The sequence below is a fragment of the Cryptomeria japonica genome, chromosome 10 (assembly GCF_030272615.1).
Source record: "Cryptomeria japonica chromosome 10, Sugi_1.0, whole genome shotgun sequence".
Taxonomy (NCBI): domain Eukaryota; kingdom Viridiplantae; phylum Streptophyta; class Pinopsida; order Cupressales; family Cupressaceae; genus Cryptomeria; species Cryptomeria japonica.
In genome coordinates this window covers 732,683,049-732,707,791 of record NC_081414.1, presented here as the reverse complement: position 1 = coordinate 732,707,791, position 24,743 = coordinate 732,683,049, and the positions used below count along the sequence as shown (strand labels likewise).

Here is a 24,743-nt window from a genome sequence, read left to right as displayed (position 1 = left end):
CTTTATTGCTAACACATGCAAATGATGAAAGTAGAATTTGGCATGAAATATTTTCTCATTTAAACTCTAGATACATGCAACAACTTAGCAAACAGGGGATGGTGAAAGGCTTTCCTATCATAGAATTTTCTAATGGAATTTGTGAAAGTTGTGCTCTTGGAAAGCATCCACAAGAAAAGTTTCCAAAAGGGGCATGGAGATCCTCTTCTCCCTTAGAGCTTGTTCATAGCGATCTCATGGGTCCATTTTCTGAACCTTCCATGAGCAAAGCCAGATATGTCCTAACATTCATTGATGATTACACAAGATACACATGGGTGTATTTCCTAAAGTTCAAGTCTGAAGTGTTTAAGAATCTCAAGATTTTCAAAGCCCACGCAGAGAAGCAGTCTAGCAAAATTATCAAGATCCTCCATACAGATAATGGGGGGAGTATGTCAACAATGTTCAACATCTTTGTGATGAAGATGGAATACAATTGCAGAACACGGTTCCTTACACTTTGCGACAAAACGAGGTAGCTGAGAGGAAGAATCGATCTTTGAAAGAGATGGCTAGCTACATGTTGCATGTTAGATCCCTTCCTTACAAATTGTGGGTTGAAGCAATCAACTATGCTTCATACATACATAATAGATCTCTTCATAAATTAGTCACCGAAAAAACACCTTTTGAAGCATGGAGTGGTAAGCAACCAGAAGTCTCGCATTTTTGGATCACATGCATGGGCTCACATTCCTGCAGATAAGAGGAAGACTTTGGAGCCTCAAAGAAAAGAATGCATCTTTGTTGGATATCCATATGGTGTAAAGGGATATAGATTACTAGATCTTTCGACAGAAACTCTCTTCATTGAGAGGAGTGTCTACTTTGATGAAAGTCCCATGCAAGTGTATCAGAAGCAAGATGCCACCACTTTTGTGCTACCACCTCCTACAGATCTCGAATATGATGCAGCCAGTGATTCTGAATCTGATCTAGATGAATAACCTTATGCATGTCAAGATCCACATCCAATCTCTAATAAGGATTCAAGTGATGATTCAGTATCCCCTGTGAGAAATCAAAGAACGAGGAGCTTAACTGATATATATGATGTCTCTCATGCACTCTTCATTACCGATCCCCTCATACCAATGTATACCTATGTGGCTCAAACATTTGACCCTCAAACTTATGCAGAAGCTGCAGGGAATCCTCTTTGGGAAGCAACCATGGATGATGAATACAACTCTCTTATTGCGAACCAAACATGGGATTTGGTTCCACTTCCATTTGATCGCAAGTTTGTTAGGTGTAGGTGGATCTTTAGGACAAAGAAATAAGTAGATGGACAAGTGAGAAAATACAAAGAAATATTGGTAGCTAAAGAATTTTAGCAAGTTCATGGCATTGACTATGATGAAACTTTTGCACGAGTGACAAAAATGGACTCCATTTGATTGGCTCTTGTCATTGCAGCAACAAGAAGGTGGGAGGTACATCACATGGATGTGAAGAATGTATTTCTTCACGATGATCTCAAGGAGGAGATCTACATGAAGCAGCCACCAAGTTATGTGCAAAATTCCTCATTGGTATGCAAACTCAAGAAGTCTCTATATGGCCTCAAGTAGGCACCTAGAGCGTGGTATGCTAAAATGGATTCTTATATTCTTTCTCAAAATTTTGTTCAATGCAAATCTGATCCAAATGTTTATATGATGAGAACATCTGACTCTCTATTTCTCATAGTACACTATGTAAATGATCTACTAATAATAGGTGATTCCGTCACAGCCATTGCGGCCATCAAAATTGTTTTGCATGACAGATATGGGTCTCTTACACTTTTTTCTTGGCCTTGAAATCAACTAAAATGCATCAGGAATCAAAGTTTCTCAATCCAAGTATGCGAGAGATCTCTCAACTCGGTTTCACATGACCGATTGCAATCCTACAGCCACACCTTTCCTATCCAACGTGAAGCTTGAAGATGGCAAGGACACACCCTTGGTTGATTGTATACACTACCATAAACTTATGGGGAATCTTCTTTATCTCACTCACTCTCATCCAAATCTCTCATACGTAGTGGGGGTTGCCTCCGAACACATGCAAGAGCCGCATGAGCTACATTGGAAAGTTGTGAAGCGTATGCTTAGATATGTTCGAGGAACCATCGGCTATGGGATTCATTATTCAGTAGGTGCACTTTGGATCTCATTGTCTACACTAATTCTGATTGGGCTTGTGATAACATTGATCACAATTCCACTTCAAGATATGTTCTAAGTTTGGGATTTGGCCCCATTTGTTGGTCAAGTAAGAAGCAATCTACGATTGCCTTATCATCTGCAAAGGCTGAATATAGAGGTGCAGTCAATGTTACCATTCAAGCTTTTTGGTTGCAGAACTTCCTCAGTGAGCTTGGTATACATTTACATCGTTCGACTATCATTTAGTGTGACAATAAAAGTACACAAAAGTTTTGCAGAGATCTTGTACAACAAAAACGAACTAGACACATTGAGGTTCGCATGCACTTCATCTGAGATTTGATTCATGATGGAATCATTGATTTGTAGTATTGTCCTACTTCTCACCAAATTGTAGACATCTTCACGAAGACGTTCACTGAACAAAAGTTTCACTCTCTTCGAGACCACCTTGGCATGAAGGACACTACAACACAATAGTTATTATACTTAGTTAGCATCTATTTTGAGGAGAGGTTTTCTTCCTACTGGGTTTTCCCTCTTTCCTCTTTTCTTCATTTTATTATGTCTCCTTAGTTAGACTTAAAACGGGGGTTGTTAGTGGTAGTTTTAACTTCATGTATCACATCTTCATGCATCATAGAACTCACAGTGTGGTTCCTCTTCATAAATCACATAATTGAAGTGATAGTTTGCTTCACCACTTCTCCGTAATTACGGGCATTCATCTCATATGAATTACTACAATAAGCTAACTAATGCAACAATGTGTTAGCCTAGTTTTCATTGGCTTCTTTCCCCATAATTTATATTTTACGATAGTGCATAATCTTAATTAAATTCATTATAATTACTGTATTGCATTGTATTCAGTTCATAAAACATTCCAATCTTCTATAGATGCCCTGTTCTTTTAATTTCTACAACTTTGTTTTATTCTTCCATGCTAGATCTTTATTCTATGTAGGTTCAATTAGAATTTTACACAACTGGACCGTGGGTAGAGAGAGCCCCTATGCACTAGCTAAGCCAACATGAGGGTTTCTGGAAGATGAGGCCACGAGAGGAGAAAAAGGCTAGTGATCCAATTGAAAGCCATCAAATGAGGCTTGAGAACTAGAGACCAGTGCCTCCTTGAAGCCTCAAAAGTATTAAGAAAAAATGTTGTGACATCATCCAAATGAATTCACAACATCGATGATCCTAAGTTTGTCAATGTCTTTTGACCAAACAAAAAAATCAATACAATGCTTTATGTAGGAAGATGGAGGATATAATAAAGTAGGATAAGAAATTGTGCCACTGTGTTTTGACCAAACAAAAAAAAATTACAATACTTTATGTAGGAAGATGGAAGATATAATAAAGTAGGATAAGGCTTGTTTTTTGAGAAGCTAGATGTGGCAAAGCTTTTATTTTATTAAAACCATGGTGAAAATAAGTTTACATGATAGATGAGACAAAAAAAATTCTTTTGTTAATTATAAATAGTTAACAAAATTATGACTCTTAGGTAGCATTAACATTGTTTTGTGTCTACCTTCTAGCTAGGGTTTGTTTGTACTACTTGTCATCTAGAATTCTTGAAAAAGTTCGAGTCCAAAACCCTCCTAATATACCTTTTAAATAATAAACCTTTTCTTTAAAAAATACCATAGAAGAATACCTTCACTCTTTTAATATATATTTGATAGTCATTCTTTTATTTTTATTAAATTCTTACCTTTTTTTTACAGAAGACCTTGTTTTGGTCATATTTGAAGATGAGATTATCTATTTATATTTTAAAAATTATATATAAAATATGACAAGATTTTTAACATAACATTTAAAATTAAAAAATAAAAGAAGGGATCAGACTCTAAACAAATGTGAAAAGTTTTTTCTTTAAAAATATTGAAAGGTATTAAATGAATGCACAATTTTCTCAATTCCAACTGTATGCAATTTATATTAAATAAGACACATTAAATACTCAAAAACTACACACTTGAATCAAGTAAATTAAAAAATAATAAAAGAAGGGATGATGATATAAAGGTATGCAAAAGGATTCCTTCTTTAAAGATATTGATACAAGTTTCTCAAATCTAAAAGTTCATTCTTTAAACTATTATTTATTTCTAATCACTTTTGTTAAATTGAAAAAAATTCAACCGTATTGAACACATTAAATGTAAAATAAATTAAAAAATTTAAAAAAATGAGATGATGGTATACATACATGGGTATGGGATACTAATTAAATACACACTTCTTTTAATTCCAGCTGTGGACTGACCTCGCAGTCTACCTGCCCTAAATGTAGCACATTGAATATGACAAAAATAATATGCCATGGAGAATTAAAAATAACAAAAGTGGCCCGGCTTGCCTTGATTTTTGAAGGTTATAATTTACAAGTAAACGTGCCTTAGAATTTTATGGTGGAAAGAGCTGTGAAATGAGGAATCTCTCGGAAAGAGATGCAGTTTGACTTAGCTTCGTACAAAGGACTCGGCACTGGAGTCTGGAATTTGTGAAAGAGTTCCAAGATCTGTGGGTATATTTGGGCTCAATCCTTTCATTCGCAACTCTCAACATGAAAGAAGTCAAGATGGAAGAATACATCCCTCCCACAGCTAAAATACCTTTCAGAAGTAATAAAGAATATCATGTGTTTCTGAGTTTCAGGGGGAAAGATGTCAGACATACTGTGGTTGATCATCTCTATGTAGCTCTCACCAATGCCGGACTCAATGTGTTTTTAGACAGCCAGAAACTGAAAAAGGGAGAAATAATTGGATTGAGCTTGGAAAAAGCAATCGAGAGCAGTGCCATACGCATTCCCATATTTACTAGAGGCTATGCTGGGTCCGCATGGTGTCTGAGGGAGGCCGCAACAATGGTGAACACTCAGGGTTTAATCATTCCTCTCTTTTATGACGTGGATCCAACTCACGTTAGATATCCTCGAGGGATCTCCAGTCCGTACAAGCAAGCATTTGAAAAACATTATAGCCATTGCGATCATATCCAAAGAGAAGAGATTGAGTGGTAGAAGTATGCTCTTCAACATATCTGTCCATGTCTACAACTTTATGGGCATTCAGTTCGATACCAAAGAAAAGAGATCGACGGATGGAAGGATGCCCTGAAAGAGATCTGTTCGCGCTCAGGGTGGTCCATGAATACAACTGGAGGGTAAGTAACGAAGCCCACTTTTCGGTATTTTTAATTTAGTATTTAATAGTTGGATTATCATATATTAAATTAGAAGTTGGAGTTTTTTATAAATGATGAATTTATCCAAAAAAGCAATTAAAATTTAATAACATTAATTGTTGGGAGATGTTCAAATTCTTTTAGGAATTCTTTTAGGAATTTGCATAGTCTCCAAAGTTAAGTATCTTTGACAAAAATATTAAATCATGTACAGAGCAGCTACTAGTTTGTTTTGGGAATTGAAAGCAGCAATCTATCTAGATTATTGATAGAGCATTTTGGAAATAAGATTAGGCCTCTCAATACATTCAATGGAAGGCGTTCATCTGTGCAGAATGAACTAAGGAACCAAGGTGGACAAAACTTGCGCTGAATCAAGCTTAGCAAAATTCTTCAACTTTCTTTCTTCAATTGCCATGAAAACCAAAGAACACTATCAAGTAATTCACAAACAGCTCACACCTCCACAATATAAAGAAGCAGCAAGGGAAGCATCACTCAAGCTGTGATTCTTGCCATAAATGCTTTGACACTCTTGTGAATTGCTACCTGTGTACATTGACAAGAATATCAAATTTAGAAAAATGTAAAATTCACAACTTCTTTGAAAGCAAACAAAGTTGCACTTCCCGAACCTTCAAACTTTTATCCCTGTAACAGTAAGGAAATGCAAAAATTGCTTAAGTGCAGTCTTCCTATAGAATGAGCAAAAATTTTCCACAAAATGTCTCACTTCTCAATGGCTAAAATAGAAAATGAATAAAAATTATGCATTTTAATTGAAATCCAAGTGCATTAAATCTCGTACAAAGGCTGATTCATATTACAAGTGATCAGAGAAAAGACTGTTGTTTGACCAAAATAATTTAATTTTCCACAAAATGTCACACTTCTCAATGGCTAAAAGAGAAAATGAGTAAAAATTGTGCATTTTAATTGAAATTCAAGTGCAGTAAATCTCATACAAAGACTGATTCATATTACAAGTGATCAGAGCAAGACTGTTGTTGAACCGGAATCTAAAATTATTTAATACAGAACAAGTATTGCATCACTTCTTCACAACACACAAAAACAAATACATGTATGCATGCCTCCCTCAACAAGTGGAAAAAATATTTGTGAACACATCTCGGGGAATACAATAATTGTAGCCTACAGAGGACATGAGAATTTTCATAGAGCGTTGACACTATATGCTACAAGCAGGTCTCTACGCTGGTCAGTACGCTGGTCAGTTCACATTTGTTAGTCCACGTTCAGCCTGTGCTACCATGTTAGACATGTATGCAAAATGTAAAAGCATGGACAAGGAACTGAACTGTTTGACAAAGTACCTCAAAGAAATGTTGTATGAAGGAATGCAATGATTACAACACAAATTGTATTTGTTGAAAAGGGTTTAGAAACTTTTAACCAAATGCAATTGGCAGATGTAGGTGCAGACTACATAACCCTTCTCAGTGTACTTTCTATTTGTACAAAATGTGAGCTCTGGAACACGTTGTTGACATTGATCAAAGCATTAAAAATTGGAATGAAAATATGTCTAAATCTTTAGCGATTTCTTCCTATGAGATGATGAAATTTGAATGCTATGTTGCAACATTCAATGATGTGGATAGTATATTTGCTTGCCCAGATGATTTCAAGGGCTTAAAGAACAATAAAAAGATAAAGGGCATTCATTTGTTAGAGTACTTTGTAAGGCATTCATTTGTTAGAGTACTTTGTGAGGCACTGCAATGAAAACGAGTAGGTAAAAATTAGTGTTAGTCTTTTGTTTGCTTTCATCTTAAAGTTTCAACCCAACTAGATGAGGTACAAACCCAAACATTCACCTGCCTTTATATATGTAATGAGAATATGTCACTCATACGCATATTTGACACTATAATATTATTTTTTGCTGTTATGAATTTTTCTCTTTCCATTTAAAAATATTCTCTCTTTGTGCTCTGCCTCAAAAACCACGTTCTTCTATTAGCTTGCATGTGAAGCGTGGATCAAAGGAGGAGATCCAAAGGAAGAGATTGGAATGAAGTCAAAAGATTGCATTCAGATATTCTGGTGGTTGGTAGTCATGTCCTTAGCTGGCTCGAGAAGCAAGGGAGTTCTGCTTATTGTCCAACTCTTCTTGGGCCTAGATTTCTCTTTGTTTTTATTTGACATACATTTTTCTTGCATTGGATTATGTAATTGGTTATAGCTTAAGAAAGTTATTCTCTATCATGTATCCTTTGTTTTTGTTCTATTTATGCAAATCGTAAAATTTGACATGAATAGCTATCGTAAGAGTTTGGAATTTTGAACCACCATATGCTGATTTTTATAATTTTATTTGTAATTGACAAAAGGCTGTAGTCTCACGGAGCTAGGGTGGGATGGGGGCACATCAAATTACTCAGCAGATGCTGCTGAGTAAAGTTGAGATCTATATATAAATTTTAATGTGAAATGGTCCTACGGAATAAAATCTTATAGCTTGTATCATCCAATTTTTCTATGGTCACTGAGATTAAAATTCCTCCCATAAGATTTACTATCAGCCGAGGGATTTGAAATGGAGTTTACTTATATTTTATATATCTGAAAACAAGAGATCATATAGGCTGAAAAACGCTATACAACAGTACAGATTGCAATAACACAACAGGGATCAACACCAACTGATCAACAATAGACAAAAACCTGCCCAGAGATTTGAGCTCATCGCTGATACTAATCACTTGTTTTTCTAATTCTTTGCTTGGTTTTATATGAAAGAGAATTCAAGTTTGTTCCAGGCTATCAAAGGAACCTAATATGGAAAGTATTGCATTGATAAATAACTGAGCCCAAAATTCAAATCCATAGAAGGCATGTTAGATATTGATACTTGACCGGATGAAAATTAAATGCAAAATTGTAACAAAGCCCCAAATTCAAATCCCTCAAAATGCATATTAAGTAGTGAAAAGCTAATTAAGCACAATAGTATAGCAAAGCCCCAAATTCAAATTGTCATAAGGGATGTTTAGCATTGAAAAGCTACTTGAATCATATGATATAAAATAATAAAATATAAAGTTACGGTAAAGTCCAAAATTCAAATCCATAGAAAACGTGTCTGGTATAAAAAGGTAATTGAATGGAATAAACATAAACCTAAAACCATGTCAATACCCCATATTCAAATCTCCATAAGACATATTATGTATTGGAATTGGGTACTTGTTGCATGGTACCGGATAGAAACCACATGACTCATTTTGAATTACATCGCTGGGAATTGGTTAGATTACTTCCCAATCAAAAAGATATTAAAATTTACTGCAATTACGCATCCAACTCTACCAACCACGAAAAGGGAAGACATGTCTAGTACTGAAAAGCTAATTGAATGGAATACACTTAGACATGATATAATTTCCAAGTCTCATATTCAAATCCCTATAAGACATGTTAAATATTGGAATTGGGTACTCGCTGCACATGTTCCCTAATGTAATCCACACGACAGGGTTCAAGTATCATCGCTAAGCATTGGGTAAGATTATTACACAGTCAAAAAAATACTAAAATAAGTAGCCACGTTATGTGTAGTAAGCCATAGAACCATTGCAACTTCCTGTGGTGAGGAAAAGAATTCTCCGACTCTTTGAATCCATTCAAATCTTTATTGAAAATAAGTCGCCCTCTAAAGATTTCATCCAATAAATAAATTTTCAAACAAAGGATTCAAATGCCGAAATTGTAGAAGACTTCAGACATGGCCAAGGGGGTGGAGGCTGTGAAACATTAGAAGGTGGAGAATTGCAGGTACTAAGAGAAACTAAGGACAAGAAGTTTAAAACGAATCATAGAAAGGTTTTCTGCTCTGTAACAAAATTCACAAACTACTTTTGCAATATTAGTTTTCTGCTCTGTAACAAAATTCACAAACTAATTTTGGAATAGTTAATATTTCATCAGGTACTTTCCGTTTGATACAATTTGGCTTCTAGATTTTTATTTTCTTTTAAAATCGACAATAGCTGAAAGAAAAAATTTCCAGGAAGCTGTGTAATCCTAAAATGTCAGAATGTCCTGAAACTTCTAAGCAATGTCTACTAAGAAAAATTTTCATTAAAAGTTACTATAACTTCTCTCAGGCACAGGTTTAACCTGTCAAGTAAGACACTAAGAACTTTAAAATTTGTCCAGGCCTTTCTCAAGAAACGATTCAACATAACTCATAACTTGGACTCAAAATTGAATGTAAATGCACACATATTAAAATCAAACTTGCATATTTGCGGAAAATTAAGCTCTAGCAATGATTTCAGACAAAAAAATGAACCTATCCTATAGTCAGCAGGGTATGTGGCGAGCTCCTATTGGTAGGTGTAGATGAAGCTGGTGACGTGCAGAGTGTGGTAGTGGCCTTAGGCTCCTGACGCCAGCAAACACAAACAAAAGAAGAGCGTTAAGGTAGTACAACAACCTCTCCCTGCGACCACTGCAGCCATTGTATTCTTAATTCTAGACAGAGCCATTAATCAGGACTACCTCGTCCTCCGCCTGTAAATTATAATTATATATATAAACCGAGCAAGGAGTGAGGTTTCACATTTTGTGTGGTTTAGTGTGTGAACTCTTTTTTTTTAATGTGCCACACCTAGAGGTAGCCCTAGTTACAACACGCAGAAATAAATTAGACAAAAAGGACATGGAAACTTACAGTATCAGGTTTCAGGAATTTGTGATGTAAATGCCATTGACTGAGACAAAAATTGCCCAAAATCGCAATGAAAATAAGAGGAAAATTGTGGCCTTGCTCATTCTCGAAGTGGAAGGAAAAAACTAGACACTTTCAAATGATCAAGCTAATGCAACATATGGAAGAGTTAATATCTCCATTAAAAACCTGCAAGGTTGCCAATGTAGACAAACAAAATACAAGCCATTCAAACCTGCAATGTTGCCTAAAAGATATTCCTTCAATGATCTTCTGCTCAGAAATTCTCAGATTGATTATGCATTGGTTGCCAAAGGTCAAAGGTCAAAGTTCAGGTGGTCGTATTGAACTGATATTTGCTTCAAAAATCTAAACAAACCTTCTAAAATGAAGGCCGCAGCTATTCTAGCTCCAAAACAGACCTTTTATACAGCATGTTAGTGACAGGTTAGTCAACCGCAACCATTAATTGCAAAATCGACGGTGTCTTTTTGGAACCAAAATAGACGCGTCCTAAAATGAAGAAGCCTCACATACTTGTTTTAAGAATGCTAGCTGCATCCTTATTAATATTTTCAGAATGCCAACTGCATTTTTATTATTAATACGTACTCGTACCTTTACTCTTCAAAGAAATAATAATTTATTTTAATTTTTTCTTTTCAACCCTAGCAAACATTATCTTAGATTTTTTGAGCACAATGTCTAATAGGAAACTAATTTCAATGTTTATCTTATCCCCAAGCATTGAACATTGAAGATATAATTTCAATTATTTTTTGCTGCAAAGAAAATTCTAAAAATAACAATTATATCTTTAAACTTTAAGATAGGGAAAATATATTCTCATTGACACAATATTCTAAGCAAAATTAATATGCTGGCAATGAGATGAAAATATTAATTCCCTGCTTAAGGCAGGGACTAATAATATTTTGTCAGTTTCCAACTTTTCTTACAATTGTACATAGATAATAATACTTAGTACTTTTTACAATTGATGGTTTCAAATATCAATTTACATCTCTTTTAATTAATGACATCAAGTTTCCACATTAATGTTATTCTTTCTTATTTCAATTTTTACATCAACATTTCTTACTTGAATTTTTACATCAACATTTTCTACTTGAGGATAGATTGTGTGATCTCTTTTAATTGTTATTAAATTGATCATGTGCAGCTTGGAAGCTCAGCTAATAAAAAAAGTGGTGAATGACGTGAAAAAGACTTTGGAAAGCGTGACCGAGGATCTCATTCACAAAGAATTTAACCCTGTTTCCTATGTATTTAACCTTTCTAATATTATTGGGAACCTCTCACAATTGAAATATTTAAACTTGGAAGGTTATACAAAATCAAATAACGCCCTCCTTACCATTGGTAACCTATCACAGTTGCAGTATTTAAAATTAGAAGAGCGTACAGCATTGAAGAAGTTATTTGATAATATTGACGATCTCACAGAATTACAGTATTTGGAGTATTTGGACTTAGAATGGCACTCAGAAGTAAATAACCCCACTAAAACCACTGGCCACTGGCGATCTGCAGTATTTGAACTTGAAAATTGGCAGCCTGTCACACTTGCAGTATTTAAACTTTAAAGTTTAAACAAATTAAGATTAAAATAACAGTCAATGGCAATGTGCTCTGGGAGTAATGTAGTCTTACCCTCTTCTTTTTAAATTGAATTTGAAGCATCTGTCGATAATGATCAATGGAAAGCTCTCTTTTTTTATTATTTATTTATGTGAAAAGAAATATGGGTGAGTAAATGTCATTAAGGCAGCTTTAATTTTTTTGATGTGTTTTTTTTTTTTCACATTCATAATAACAAAAATTTATGTGGTTTTTTATTTTATTAAATTTCAAAGAATCTTTTATTATTAGTTTCTGTCAAAGGCGGGATGTGTCTATTGTATTCATTTTTTCAATTATTTCAACCAATTACATCAAGGAAATAAAAAATTTGATTGAAAAATTCTATAATTTTTATTTTACATGATTATATTAATATCATTTTTCTTTATTCTTATTAATCTATATCACAAACTATTTTTAAATTACATATTCCATTACATCAATCAAATCATATTAAATATATGTGATACAAAATTATGATTTGTACACACATATTTATATAAAATTGGGGTGTATAATGTGCCACCAGGAAAAACGAAGCCGGTTGAAAACTCACTTGTCAGAAAGTTGCAACTTGCCTAATAATGAGGACAGTTGGCAATGGCATTTATTTGACGGGCATACATTTATTGAGCCGATAACAAAATCTTTTCCGAGCATGTTTAATTTTTTCCAGGCACATTTTTCGGTCCACCTTTTCACATATTTCGACGCATGCCAAGTTTTCCCACGGTTGGCGGTAGTACCAGTTCATTGCATTTATCACAAATGCAGAGAAAAGACAACTTAAAGACGCTCTTCACGAGCAAGTAGAGCATTGGAAATTAAGAAAACGCCTCCATTTTCTTATCTTGATGAACTCTAACAGACATTTTTTATATTCTGATTTTTATGATTTCAAGTCAAGCAAGGAGGAGGAGGATGCGCTTGCCAAAAGAGCCCTTGCCCATGCTTATATGCCAGACTATTGGAGGGGAAATTCTCTACTTTGCACAGCCCTTGCTTTGCCCCCTGATGGAAAGGTTGGTCTCTCAGGGTCCCATGGATTCTTTCATATGTTTTAATTTCTTCTTCTGCCCCAAATTTGTGTTTATCATTCCACCCTCTGAGGTAAGATTGCTTTGCTTTGTGTGTAATGCACGCTGTGACTTATTTTGATTTCACCATGGCAGGTCATAGGCATCGATATAAACAGAGTATTCTTATTTTAATCATCAACTAAGGTAATGTAAGTTTTTGGAAGATTATAAACAGTTAGAGCCAATGTTTGGGGTGTAATATGGTCAAGACAAATTATTGCTGCAAAATTCATAAAACTGATAGTTTTCTTCAAGAGGAAAAATTTATATTCTTTTCTATCATGCACAGGACACATATATCCTCAAGCTTGTCATTTTGCGATAACACAGCTCGAAAATTGAAATGGGAATAACTCTAAGGAAATCTATATTTTTGAGAAAAACTTAAAACAATGGTTACATTTGCCAGTCTTCTATACTACTAACATTTAATTAGATTTTCTTTTGCGCAAAGTGAATCACCTTTGCGTTATAATTCTTACCAACAGACATGAGAAAATAAAATTTGTGCTTAATAGGAACTTTTCCATCAGACTTACAACCTGTGAGGCTCTTCTCTATGCAACCCTATAGAGGTGTTTCTAACCCACGGGGTTATTTGTGGGAGCAATTTTTGGTGCCCAGTTGCCCTTCTTTTAATCATACTTTCTGGCTTCCTGAACCTGCAAAAGTAGTGGTTTTTTCTCTAGCAAATCTTTGTTTGTATCAATACCAACAAACTCAAACTAACATTAATGAAATTTAGCATATCTAATTTCATGGTGCTCTCTAAAGATTTTAGGTATTGTTATAAAATTCACTAAATTATGGAAGACGATGTCTACAAACTGGATACAGAACATGCACGACTCTATTACCAGATGGTCAACTTATTGTGAATCCTAATTTATCATGGTTGCACTTTTGTACTCTTACGTTCACACACAAAATGATAAAACCACATTTTTGTCTTCGCCTTTGTATCCTACCAAAAGATACATCCATCCAATGTAAGGAGTATGGCAAGCCATGAATCCATAAAATTTACAGCATGTTGTTGATAAGGTGTGTGGGTTTTGGCTTTATGGATACAACAAATATTTTTCCTCACAATTATTCAACACTAATAAAGTATTTTGTCCAAAACACTTAATACTTGCATATTTAAGCATTTTGGAAGGATTGTTATTTTGTTGTTTCGAATTGAGTATGTTTGTTGGACTGAAGATTGTGTTTTTTAATAATTTAACTTATGGTATACTATGGAGAAAGATGACATACATTGAGTGGGAGGCCCTTGTGTTAATATATGGCAGTACTTGGTAATTTGTTGAGATTTTGATATGGACTAGGTTTAAAAAAAAATTGCTAGATTTTCAGATTTGTTTGGTTTTAAGGGTAAATTTTGGTCAAGGTTAGCAGTTACAGTAATCTTTTAAGGATGTGTAAAATTAGCTTGGAACAATTTTTTTCAAGTGTTTTGTGCTAGCTTATTATTAATGAACGGGCACCTCAAAACATACATGATTCTTAGGAGGAACATTAAGGGAACACTACCATTTCCTCGTCTATCCACCATTCTTCATCTATCTATAGACATGCGCTTATGCTCCACATTGATTGCTCAGGTGGCAGTGCACGGGGGTGGGTGCGAGGAGAAGTTGAATAAGAAAAAAAGGGTACGAAGCATTATCAATTTGATATATGTCTCTCGCCATTTGACTTGAAGCTTCTGCCCATACTCCCCCTTATTCTAGCTTATTCTAGCTCGAGCCCTAGATTTCTATTGCTACTCTTTTCAACCATGTCTCTCAGCTCTGATGGTGAGCACATTGAAGAGAAGGTAGTTAAAGATATTTGAAGAGCTTTAAAGTTTATAGGAGCATGGTTGAAGGAGTAAGAAGGATAGTTTAGAAGTTTGTTTCTTCTTGACGGCTCTTATTTTGTACGACTTTTATATTCATATTTAAACATATCCTCTTGATTAGCTTCGTCTCTGCCATAGAGGGATAGTCTATTGTAAGTGGATGGCATTGTTTTGTAAATTTCTATATTTTCTATGTCATTCCTTCAGGAAGCAAGTTAGGCAAGAGAAAAGGCTGTCATATTGTAAAAATTAATTTAGGAGGGAATTTTCATCCAAAGAACAGTCAAGTCCTCAAAGAATAATGACAAAAGTGGTATGCTTGGTGATCCTTTGTCACATGCAAATGGATGAAACACAGGCACAGACATAGTATGAAATGATCATCAAATGACAGCAGATGCCACAGTGTTCTTAAAGAATTATTATGTACAAAGCAAAAGAAATGAGAATAGAAAGGGTAAAATCAATGAGAAAGGTTCTTCTATCCTCCATGAAGGATTATTGAGGTAAAAGAAAAGCTACTAGAGAATATTTAGTGCAGACTAAAAAAAATTTGAAGTTATCTCTGTTGAAACGATAAATGGCATTCTACTTGAATAAAGACAACCTAAAAGGCAAAGTGCATTGTTGAACCCATGATGAAAGTTTCAAATCAGGGCATTACTAATTAAAAGGTCTACTATCACATAACACATGAATGTCATAGACAAAAGGGGCAGGATTAGTACAATTGAGATTAAACACTTGATGGCCTACTAGTTTATTGACACAGAGACAGTGGCAATGCATGCATTAAATCCCGCAACAAAGGACAACAAGAACCATGAAATAAATTGAGAATATAGTCCCAAAGGGAGTTGATTGTGAGAAAAAAAAAATAATGCTTTTGCAAAGAGATGTAGTAAAGCATATAAAGAGTAAAGAGACATTACTAAGCATGTAAAGGACTCTATGTAGCTCTCACCAATGCCGGACTCAATGTGTTTTTAGACAGCCAGAAACTGAAAAAGGGAGAAATAATTGGATTGAGTTTGGAAAAAGCAATCGAAAGCAGTGCCATACGCATTCCCATATTTACTAGAGGCTATGCTGGGTCCGCATGGTGTCTGAGGGAGGCCACAACAATGGTGAACACTGAGGGTTTAATCATTCCTCTCTTTTATGACGTGGAACCAACTCACGTTAGATATCCTCGAGGGATCTCCAGTCCGTACAAACAAGCATTTGGAAAACATTATAGCCATTCCGATCATATCCAAAGAGAAGAGATTGAGTGGTGGAAGTATACTCTTCAACAGACCTGTCCATGTCTACAACTTTATGGGCATTCAGTTCGATACCAAAGAAAAGAGATCGACGGATGGAAGGATGCCCTGAAAGAGATCTGTTCGCGCTCAGGGTGGTCCATGAATACAACTGGAGGGTAAGTAACGAAGCCCACTTTTCAGTATTTTTAATTTAGTATTTAATAGTTGGATTATCATATATTAAATTAGAAGTTGTGTTTCATACACGATCAGAGTTTTTTATAAATGTTGAAAAAATTCATACACGGTTTTATCAAAAAAAAGCAATTAAAATTTAATAACATTAATTGTTGGGAGATGTTCAAAAGTTAAGTATCTTGACAAAAATATTAAATCATGTACAGTGCGGCTACTAGTTTGTTTTGGGGATTGAAAACAGCAATCTATCTAGATTATTGATAGAGCCTTTTGGAAATAAGATTAAACCTCTCAATACATTCAATGGAAGGTGTTCATCTGTACAGAATGAACTAAGGAACCAAGGTGGACAAAACTTGCGCTGAATCAAGCTTTTAGCAAAATTCTTCAACTTTCTTTCTTAAATTGGTATGAAAACCAAACAAGACTATCAAGTAATCCATAAACAGCTCACACCCTCCACAATATAAAGAAGCAAGGGAAGCATCACTCAAGCTGTGACTCTTGCCATAAATGCTTTGACACTTTTGTGAATTGCTACCTGTGTACATTGAAAAGAATATCAAATTTAGAAAAATGTAAAATTCATAACTTCTTTGAAAGCAAACAAAGTTGCACTTCCCGAACCTTCAAACTTTTATCCCTATAACAGTAAGGAAATGCAAAAATTGCTAAAGTGCAGTCTTGCTATAGAATGGGCAAAAATTTTCCACAAAATGTCACACTTCTCAATGGCTAAAATAGAAAATGAATAAAAATTATGCATTTTAATTGAAATCCAAGCGCAGTAAATCTCGTACAAAGGCTGATTCATATTACAAGTGATCAGAGAAAAGACTGTTGTTTGACCAAAATAATTTAATTTTCCACAATGTCACACTTCTCAATGGCTAAAATAGAAAATGAGTAAAAATTGTGCATTTTAATTGAATTCGAAGTGCAGTAAATCTCATACAAAGACTGATTCATATTAAGAGTGATCAGAGCAAAGACTGTTATTGAACCGGAATCTAAAATTATTTAATAGAGAACAAGTATTGCATCACTTCTTCACAACACACAAAAACAAATACATGTATGCATGCCTCCCTTAACAAGTGGAAAAAATATTTGTTAACCCATCTCAGGGAATACAATAATTGTAGCCTACAGAAGACATGAGAATTTTCATAGAGCATCGACACTATATGCTACAAGCAGGTCTCTACGCTGGTCAGTACGCTGGTCAGTTCACATTTGTTAGTCCACGTTCAGCCTGTGCTACCATGTTAGACATGTATGCAAAATGTAAAAGCATGGACAAGGAACTGAACTGTTTGAGAAAGTACCTCAAAGAAATGTTGTATGAAGGAATGCAATGATTACAACACAAATTGTATTTATTGAAAAGGGTTTAGAAACTTTTAACCAAATGCAATTGGCAGATGTAGGTGCAGACTGCATAACCCTTCTCAGTGTACTTTCTATTTGTACAAAATGTGAGCTCTGGAACACGACGTTGACATTGATCAAAGCATTAAAAATTGGAATGAAAATATGTCTAAATCTTTAGCGATTTCTTCCTATGAGATGATGAAATTTGAATGTTATGTTGCAACATTCACTGATGTGGATAGTATCTTTGCTTGCCCAGATGATTTCAAGGACCTAAAGAACAATAAAAAGATAAAGGGCATTCATTTGTTAGAGTACTTTGTGAGGCACTGCAATGAAAACGAGTAGGTAAAAATTAGTGTTAGTCTTTTGTTTGCTTTCATCTTAAAGTTTCAACCCAACTAGATGAGGTACAAACCCAAACATTCACCTGCCTTTATATATGTAATGAGAATATGTCACTCATACGCATATTTGACACTATAATATTATTTTTTGCTTTTATGAATTTTTCTCTTTCCATTTAAAAATATTCTCTCTTTGTGCTCTGCCTCAAAAACCACGTTCTTCTATTAGCTTGCATGTGAAGCGTGGATCAAAGGAGGAGATCCGAAGGAAGGGATTTGGAATGAAGTCAAAAGATTGAATTCAGATATTCTGGTGGTTGGTAGTCATGTCCTTAGCTGTCTCGAGAAGCAAGAGAGTTCTTCTTATTGTCCAACTCTTCTTGGGCCTAGATTTCTCTCAGTTCTTCTTATTGTCCAACTCTTCTTGGGCCTAGATTTCTCTTTGTTTTTATTTGACATACATTTTTCTTGCATTGGATTATGTAATTGGTTATAACTTAAGAAAGTTATTCTCTATCTGTATCCTTTGTTTTTGTTCTATTTATGCAAATCGTAAAATTTGACATGAATAGCTATCGTAAGAGTTTGGAATTTTGAACCACCATATGCTGACTTTTATAATTTTATTTGTAATTGACAAAAGGCTGTAGTCTCACGGAGCTAGGGTGGGATGGGGGCACATCAAATTACTCAGCAGATGCTGCTGAGTAAAGTTGAGATCTATATATAAATTTTAATGTGAAATGGTCCTACGGAATAAAATCTTATACCTTGTATCATCCAATATTTCTATGGTCACTGAGATTAAAATTCCTCCCATAATATTTACTATTAGCCGAGGGATTTGAAATGGGGTTTACTTATATTTTATATATTGAAAGTTAAACTGAAACAAGAGATCATATAGGCTGAAAAACGCTATACAACAGTACAGATTACAATAACACAACAGGGATCAACACCAACTGATCAACAATGGACAAAAAGCTGCCCAGAGATTTGAGCTCATCGCTGATACTAATCACTTGCTTGTCTAATTCTTTGCTTGGTTTTATATGAAAGAAAATTCAAGTTTGTTCCAGGCTATCAAAGGAACCTAATATGGAAAGTATTGCATTGATAAATAACCGAGCCCAAAATTCAAATCCATAGAAGGCATGTTAGATATTGATACTTGACCGGATGAAAATTAAATGCAAAATTGTAACAAAGCCCCAAATTCAAATCCCTCAAAAGGCATATTAAATAGTGAAAAGCTAATCAAGCACAACAGTAGAGCAAAGCCCCAAATTCAAATTGTCATAAGGGATGTTTAGCATTGAAAAACTACTTGAACGATATGATACAAAATAATAAAATATAAAGTTACGGTAAAGTCCAAAATTCAAATCCATAGAAAACGTGTCTGGTATAAAAAGGTAATTGAATGGAATAAACATAAACCTAAAACTATGGCAATACCCCATATTCAAATCTCCATAAGACATGTTATGTATTGGAATTGGGTACTTGTTGCATGGTACCGGATAGAAACCACATGACTCAGTTTGAATTTCATCGCTGGGAATTGGTTAGATTACTTCCCAATCAAAAAGTACCGCATCCAACTCTACCAACCACGAAAAGGGAAGACATGTCTAGTACTGAAAAGCTAATTGAATGGAATACACTTAGACATGATATAATTTCCAAGTCTCATATTCAAATCCCCATAAGACATGTTAAATATTGGAATTGGGTACTCGCTGCAACATGTTCCCTAATGTAATCCACACGACAGGGTTCAAGTATCATCGCTAAGCATTGGGTAGGATTATTACGCAGTCAAAAAAATACTAAAATAACTAGCCACGTTATGTGTTGTAAGCCATAGAACCATTGCAACTTCCTGTGGTGAGGAAAGAATTCTCCGACTCTTTGAATCCATTCAAATCTCAATTGAAAATAAGTCGCCCTCTAAAGATTTCATCCAATAAATAAATTTTCAAACAAAAGATTCAAATGCCAAAAATTGTAGAAGACTTCAGACATGGCCAAGGGTGTGGAAGGTGTGAAACATTAGAAGGTGGAGAATTGCAGGTACTAAGAGAAACTAAGGACAAGAAGTTTAAAACGAATCATAGAAAGGTTTTCTGCTCTCTAACAAAATTCACAAACTACTTTTGGAATAGTTAATATTGCATCAGGTACTTTCCGTTTGATACAATTTGGCTTCTAGATTTTTTTTCTTTCAAAATCTACAATAGCTGAAAGAAAAACATTCTAGGAAGCTGTGTAACCCTAAAATGTCAAAATATCCTGAAACTTCTAAGCAGTGTCTACTAAAAAAAAATTTCATTAAAATTTACTATAACTTCTCTCAGGCACAGGTTTAACCTGTCAAGTAAGACACTAAGAACTTTAAATTTTAAAATTTGTCCAGGACTTTCTCAAGAAACGATTCAACATAACTCACGACTCGGACTCAAAATTGAATGTAAATGCACACATATTAAAATCAAACTTGCATATTTGCTACCAATTAAGCTCTAGCAATGATTTCAGACAAAAAAAGAACCTATCCTATAGTCAAAGCAGGGTAAGTAGCCACGTTATGTGTTGTAAGCCATAGAACCATTGCAACTTCCTGTGGTGAGGAAAGAATTCTCCGACTCTTTGAATCCATTCAAATCTCAATTGAAAATAAGCCGCCCTCTAAAGATTTCATCCAATAAATAAATTTTCAAACAAAGGATTCAAATGCCAAAATTGTAGAAGACTTCAGACATGGCCAAGGGTGTGGAAGCTGTGAAACATTAGAAGGTGGAGAATTGCAGGTACTAAGAGAAACTAAGGACAAGAAGTTTTAAACGAATCATAGAAAGGTTTTCTGCTCTGTAACAAAATTCACAAACTACTTTTGGAATAGTTAATATTTCATCAGGTTCTTTCCGTTTGATACAATTTGGCTTCTAGATTTTTTTTTTCTTTCAAAATCTACAATAGCTGAAAGAAAAAAATTCCAGTTAGTTGTGTAACCCTAAAATGTCAAAATGTCCTGAAACTTCTAAGCAGTGTCTACTAAGAAAATCTTTCATTAAAATTTACTATAACTTCTCTCAGGCACAGGTTTAACCTGTCAAGTAAGACACTGAGAACTTTAAAATTTGTCCAGGACTTTCTCAAGAAATGATTCAACATAACTCATTACTCGGACTCAAAATTGAATGTAAATGCGCACATATTAAAATCAAACTTGCATATTTGCGGCAAATTAAGCACTAGCAATGATTTCAGACAAAAAAAGAACCTATCCTATAGTCAAAGCAGGGTAAGTAGCCACGTTATGTGTTGTAAGCCATAGAACCATTGCAACTTCCTGTGGTGAGGAAAGAATTCTCCGACTCTTTGAATCCATTCAAATCTCAATTGAAAATAAGCCGCCCTCTAAGGATTTCATCCAATAAATAAATTTTCAAACAAATGATTCAAATGCCAAAATTGTAGAAGACTTCAGAAATGGCCAAGGGTGTGGAAGCTGTGAAACATTAGAAGGTGGAGAATTGCAGGTACTAAGAGAAACTAAGGACAAGAAGTTTAAAACGAATCATAGAAAGGTTTTCTGCTCTGTAACAAAATTCACAAACTACTTTTGGAATAGTTAATATTTCATCAGGTACTTTCCGTTTGATACAATTTGGCTTCTAGATTTTTTTTTTCTTTCAAAATCTACAATAGCTATTGTTGAAAAAATTTCCAGGAAGCTGTGTAACCCTAAAATGTCAAAATGTCCTGAAACTTCTAAGCAGTGTCTACTAAGAATTTTTTTCATTAAAATTTACTATAACTTCTCTCAGGCACAGGCTTAACCTGTCAAGTAAGACACTAAGAACTTTAAAATTTGTCCAAGACTTTCTCAAGAAAAGATTCAACATAACTCATGACTCGGACTCAAAATTGAATATAAATGCACACATATTAAAATCAAACTTGCATATTTGCGGCAAATTAAGCTCTAGCAATGATTTCAGACAAAAAAAGAACCTATCCTATAGTCAAAGCAGGGTAAGTAGCCACGTTATGTGTTGTAAGCCATAGAACCATTGCAACTTCCTATGGTGAGGAAAGAATTCTCCGACTCTTTGAATCCATTCAAATCTCAATTGAAAATAAGCCGCCCTCTAAAGATTTCATCCAATAAATAAATTTTCAAACAAAGGATTCAAATGCCAAAATTGTAGAAGACTTCAGAAATGGCCAAGGGTGTCGAAGCTGTGAAACATTAGAAGGTGGAGAATTGCAGGTACTAAGAGAAACTAAGGACAAGAAGTTTAAAACGAATCATAGAAAGGTTTTCTGCTCTGTAACAAAATTCACAAACTACTTTTGGAATAGTTAATATTTCATCAGGTACTTTCCGTTTGATACAATTTGGCCTCTAGATTTTTTTTTTCTTTCAAAATCTGCAATAGCTGAAAGAAAAAAATTCCAGGAAGCTGTGTAAACCTAAAATGTCAAAATGTCCTGAAACTTCTAAGCAGTGTCTACTAATAAAATTTTTCATTAAAATTTACTATAACTTCTCTCAGGCACAGGTTTAACCTGTCAAGTAAGACAGTAAGAACTTTAAAATTTGTCCAGGCCTTTCTCAAGAAACGATTCAACATAACTCATGACTCGGACTCAAGATTGTATGTAAATGCACACATATTAAAATCAAACTTGCATATTTGCGGCAAATTAAGCTCTAGCAATGATTTCAGACAAAAAATGAACCTATCCTATAGTCAAAGCAGGGTATGTGGCGAGCTCCTATTGGTAGGTGCAGATGAAGCCGGTGACGTGCAGAGTGTGGTAGTGGCCTTAGGCTCCTGACGCCAGGAAACACAAACAAAAGAAGAGCGTTGAGGCAGTACAACAACCTCTCCCTGCGACCACTGCAGCCATTGTATTCTTAATTCTAGACAGAGCCATTAATCAGGACTACCTCGTCCTCCGCCTGTAAATTATAATTATATATATAAACCGAGCAAAGAGTGAGGTTTCAGATTCTGTGTGGTTTAGTGTGTGAACTCTTTTTTTGAATGTGCCACACCTAGAGGTAGCCCTGCTACAACACGCAGAAATAAATTAGACAAAAAGGACATGGAAACTTACAGTATCAGGGTTTCAGGAATTTGTGATGTGAATGCCATTGACTGAGACAAAAATTCCCCAAAATCGCAATGAAAATAAGAGGAAACTCATTCTCGAAGTGGAAAGAAAAAATTAGACACTTTCAAATGATCAAGTTAATGCAACATATGGAAGAGTTAATATCTCCATTAAAAACCTGCAAGGTTGCCAATGTAGACCAAAAAAATACAAGCCATTCAAACCTGCAATGTTGCCTGTGTAGACAAACAAACGATAGTCCTTCAATGATCTTCTGCTCAGAAATTCAAAGGTCAGGCGGTCGTAGTGAACTGATATTTGCTGCAAAAATCAAAACAAACCCTCTAAAATGAAGAAGCCTCACGTACGCGTTTTAAGAATGCTAGCTGCATCCTTATTAATATTTTCAGAATGCCAGCTGCATCCTTATTAATATTTTCAGAATGCCAGCTGCATTTTTATTATTAACACGTACTCGTAGCTGCATTCTTCGAGGAATAATAATTTATTTTAATTTTTTCTTTTCAACCCTAGCAAACATTATCTTAGATTTTTTGAGGAAACTACATCAAGTTTTCACCATCCATGATATAATATCTTCAATGTTTTTGGATAACAAACTCATACGCAATCTTATGAGGGAACATTGAAGATATAATTTTAATTAATTTTTGCTACTAGAAAAATTCTAAAAATTAACAATTATATCTTTAAACTTTAAGATAGGGAAAATATATTCTCATTGACACAATATTCTAAGCAAAATTAATATGCTGACAATGAGATAGAAAATATTAATTCTAAGGCAGGGACTAATAATACTTTATCAGTTTCCAACTTTTTTTACAATTGTACATAGATAATAATACTTAGTACTTTTTACAATTGATAGTTTCAAATATCAATTTACATCTCTTTTAATTAATGACATCAAGTTTCCACATTAATGTTATTCTTACTTACTTCAATTTTTTACATCAACATTTCTTACTTGAGGATAGATTGTGTGATCTCTTTTAATTGTTATTAAATTGGTCATGTGCAGCTTGGAAGCTCAGCTGATAAAAAAAGTGGTGAATGACGTGAAAAAGACTTTGGAAAGCGTGACTGAGGATCTCATTCACAAAGAATTTAACCCTGTTTCCTATGTATTTAACCTTCCTAATTTTATTGGGAACCTCTCACAATTGAAATATTTAAACTTGGAAGGTTATACAAAATCAAATTAACCCCCTCCTTACCATTGGTAACCTATCACAATTGCAATATTTAAAATTAGAAGAGCGTACAGCATTGAAGAAGTTATTTGATAATATTGACGATCTCACAGAATTACAATATTTGGACTTAGAATGGCACTCAGAAGTAAATAACCCCACTAAAACCACTGGCGATCTGCAGTATTTGAACTTGAAAATTGGCAGCCTGTCACACTTGCAGTATTTAAACTTGAAAGTTTAAACAAATTAAGATTAAAATAACAGTCAATGGCAATGTGCTTACCCTCTTCTTTTTAAATTAAATTTTTTTAATGCAAAAATTCATGTGGTTTTTTATTTTATTAAATTTCTAGGCGGATTCATTTTTTCAATTATTTCAACAAATCACACCAAGGAATTAAAAATTTTGACTGAAAATTCTATAGTTTATATTTAATTTTTATTTTACATGATTACATTAATATCATTTTTCTTTATTCTTATTAATCTATATCACTAACTATTTTTAAATTACATATTCCATTACATCAATCAAATCATATTAAATATATATG

The 24,743-nt window shown here is 34.3% G+C and overlaps 1 long non-coding RNA gene across 1 annotated transcript; it reads right to left on the bottom strand.

Moving 5' to 3' along the window:
* Positions 1-5,646: 5,646 nt before the first annotated feature.
* LOC131858712 (uncharacterized) lies at positions 5,647-23,527 on the bottom strand. Its single transcript, XR_009359052.1, has 3 exons — positions 23,194-23,527; positions 16,404-16,656; positions 5,647-5,951 (listed from the first exon to the last, which is right to left on the bottom strand). It is a non-coding gene; the product is annotated as an uncharacterized LOC131858712 (long non-coding RNA).
* Between the last annotated feature and the right edge of the window lie 1,216 nt (positions 23,528-24,743).